Raw genomic sequence first — 3,730 nt, 5'->3', positions numbered from 1 at the left:
CCATCACCCAACATGGTATTTGAGTATTTGGGTCATAACAGCGACTGGAAACGAAATCAGAAGAAAACTAAAAATTACAACATGTAAGCTCAATGATGACATTACATGACCACTTCTGGCAAGAAGTTGGAACAGTTTAACTTGCATAAAGGAAAAACCTACTATGAACATAGTAGAACTGAAAAGGTTACACTTAGCAAATCCTGAAGCGTTCTATTCAAATAAACAATATATAGACACATGTGAATCCCAAATTAATTAAAATAACAATGTCAAGATGCTAGTAGTTGATACCATTTCTGGATTCTTCTCATAGTAATAAAGCAACAGCAAGAAGCCAACAACTAATACTAATACTACTAGTGTGAATTACTGAAACATGACAATAAGGAAGTTGCACACTATGATGGCTTCTCTTGTTATAAAACCAACTTGGATAGCACAATCTGATATCATCATGCATATTTGAAGTGAAGCCTTAGTCCCAGTTATCTGCAGGACTACCCGTGCACTATATCTTGGTCGTCAAATGCTTGATAAGTCCATAGCACAAAGAACTACATTGAACTTTCAGTAAAAACACACATGTATCACTAAGGTTACTACAAAGACACTTAAATTAAGAAAACACATGATGGCCAATCCTACAAAACCCGGTTATAGAATTCACCAGGAATTCAAGGTTTTGCCCGTATCAAGTACAGAATGGAAGGGACAACTTAAAAGATCACACGGTTAGATACACATGAGGATTCACCTATGAGCGTGCCCACACAAATTCATCTAGCTGATCCCACACCTCCAGAGCAGCCGGTCTGTCTTGATGCCTTTTATTCTTGCTTATCTGCACCATAGGTTAATAACACAATTAATAAAGCAGCTGTAAGTGGGAGCAAAATAGAATTTGATTACAATAACCAAGAAAACATATGAAAAATTCCTCCCACTCACAGATATGATTTTGACATTCCACTGTTTGACCACTTTTGCTGAATCGACACTATCATCTTCAAAGCATACAAAGAACCCAATAACTGAGAGAGAAAAGTTTAAAATGTTAGGCCACAGATGGTATCGACTTGCTGTGCTGAAAAGAGAAACAGAGCAATCTAATGTTCCATGTTGCATTACAAATACCATAAATTTTTGACCAAGTTTAGTGGGAGGCTTTGCTAGGAACAGAGACAAAAGGTGCGGGCAAACGGGTATGATTTGGTTAGTCATAGCAGCAGTGATTTCCTGCTCGACAGCCAATGTCAATGCCAAAAACAAGCATCATTTTAACCCAATCTATTATATACTTAAAACAATAGAAAACTAACGGTTAAGATTCATCTATACAAAGTTAAGATATTGAACGGTTGAGATTAGTTAAATAGAAACTCATAACACGGGAATAAAAAAAACATGACACCGCCAGGTCCCATGTACAACCAGATTGTACTATCATGTTGGACACGTTCAAGTGTAGAACAAGGAAACTCATACATAGAAAAAAAACATGACACCGCCAGGTCCCATGTACAACCAGATTGTACTATCATGTTGGACACGTTCAAGTGTAGAACAAGGAAACTCATACATAGGAATAATCCATCACGGATCCTCAAAAAAAAACATCACGTATATATACGGTAACAAACAAGTCATGTCCTACTAGGACACATTTTTTCCTAAGAAAAAAACCTACGACGCGTTCAGAAGCCCTTACGTTTGGAATAGATTAATAGGTCGGCAGGTAATATTATGTCATCTTGGGGCATCTCCCGTTCGGATCGCAAGCAGCTGCCAGCTACGTCTAGAGGCAGATCACGTCAATGGCCGGTGGATACAATCTCTGCATGTAAATTGAGGAGGAAGAAAAGACTTGATGCACGTACACATCCAAAGGACTGCAGCTAGACATTCGGATCACAAGCGCACGGCAGCCATCGGCCACATCGAGTGGTGGACGATGTTCAGTCCGCGATGGGATCTAATCTCTGCATGCAAATTGTTTGGTTCAGAAGTAGATCATGGGCTTGACCGTCCTCAACAAAGCAATTTAGCAATTTACAGTACCACTAATTTCTCTATATTATTCTGAGAGCTGTTTGTAAAAAACAAGAAGATAATATGATGTATTGATTCCCATTGTTTCATACAATTTATAACACACTGCAGACTTATAGGAATAGATTGGATACAATGACAAACGAAGAAACAAAAGTAGCAGCGTGAAGCCGTACATTATGTGCACACTGTACTTTTTGGCTCTAAAGAAACTATATACCCAGAATAAATGATGGAACAAGCCAATGTGATTCTAAGTAAAGGGAAGGGCATGTGCAAGAGGACCACATGCATATCAGTTTAAAACTAGAAAAAAATAGAGCACCTCCCACATGTGTTATTTAGTTCCTTCGTGAAATACACATAGATATGTCAAGATTTAAAGTGCGAGGTTATTTAGCATTTTTTATTAATACACCTGAATAATTTTATATTGTACTACACAGCTAAGCAACAGAGATAATTAGAGCAACACTATATTGGCATGTGTAGAATAGTAGAAGCATCTCTGTACATGATATTGCACAATGCAACTTCAATAATGACGAGGTGGTTCTATTAGACATTAATGTTATATTATAAGTCTTATTAGAGAGTCTTTTAAAAATTGTCAGTAAAATAAAAATAAATTAAAGGGCAGTCATCGAAAAAAGGTAAAACCAAATTGATTATTTAGAAGAAGAAAAGAAAAAGATAAAAAAAACTCCAAATAGATTAGCATGGCATCCAGGAAGCACAATCCAATGGTTTTTCTATTGTCACATAGTCCAAAATATGTTACTACCAACACAATAAAAAAATTCAATAGAGTCCGCTATATGCGTTATTTTTCTTTTATTGACAAATGTGTATTGTATTTTTGGTAATGTCTAAGGCATACCAACATATCAATGCCAATATGGATATAAAGGCACACTGGAAATCTAGCCGCGCAAATTGCGCGGGTCACACCGCTAGTTGGGTTAACAAAGTATGCACTCAAAGTGTACTCCCTCCCGGTACAGAACAACCCTATCCTGCAATGTCGATGGACAATTCAGCGATCACTATGAACCTCTCAGTACGAAAATCTTGAATCACCGATGTGATGTGATTATTTCTACAGTCATTGAGCAAAAACTAACGAAGCTCTCGGAGATGCAAACACAACAAATCGCAGATATACTACAAGCAGGCAAGCAGTAACTAGAGTGGCAAACCTTTGTTGAAGATGTCGACATGGCCCTTGAAGGGCCAGTCCTTGAACTGCCACTCTTTTCCGAGCACAAACACGGCCATGACACGAGCCCAGTCGTCGGCCTTGAGCGAGGCCGGCTTGTCCCTGACCTCGAACGCCACCGGACCGGCAGCAAGCGCGGATCCACCGGCAATCGCAAGCAAGCAGAGGCAATATCGGTGGGAGGAGGAGGAGCTTCGGACAAACCTGGGTGAGGAGGCGGGATGGGTGGCAGATTGAGCGACGCGAGGCGGCCCGCCGGCAGGCGCGGCTGGTGGCCGAGAGGGCCGCGGTGGAGGGACGGGCGCAGGGGCAGGGAAACCGACGACGACGGCGACCGGTGAGGGCGGCGGCGAACCCTATCCAGCAGCACACACAGGAGTGGCTGAGAGCCTGAGACTGATTTGGGGTTGCCGAGAGGGCCGCGGTGGAGGGATGGGCGCAGGGGCACGCCGCGGTGTC

At 41.2% G+C, this 3,730-nt stretch overlaps 1 long non-coding RNA gene across 2 annotated transcripts; it reads right to left on the bottom strand.

The window, feature by feature from the left end:
• Positions 1 to 776: 776 nt before the first annotated feature.
• On the bottom strand, positions 777 to 3,329 carry LOC119368388. 2 transcript variants are annotated; one of them, XR_005176625.1, is made up of 3 exons: positions 3,252 to 3,329; positions 952 to 1,034; positions 777 to 844 (listed from the first exon to the last, which is right to left on the bottom strand). It is a non-coding gene; the product is annotated as an uncharacterized LOC119368388 (long non-coding RNA). The 2 variants fall into 2 exon arrangements; XR_005176626.1 differs by lacking the exon at positions 3,252 to 3,329 and adding an exon at positions 1,712 to 1,779.
• Positions 3,330 to 3,730: the final 401 nt, after the last annotated feature.

This window comes from Triticum dicoccoides, chromosome 2B (assembly GCF_002162155.2).
Source record: "Triticum dicoccoides isolate Atlit2015 ecotype Zavitan chromosome 2B, WEW_v2.0, whole genome shotgun sequence".
Classification (NCBI taxonomy): Eukaryota; Viridiplantae; Streptophyta; class Magnoliopsida; order Poales; family Poaceae; genus Triticum; species Triticum dicoccoides.
Note: the sequence above shows the minus strand (reverse complement) of the source record. Positions and strands in the feature narration are given on the sequence as shown.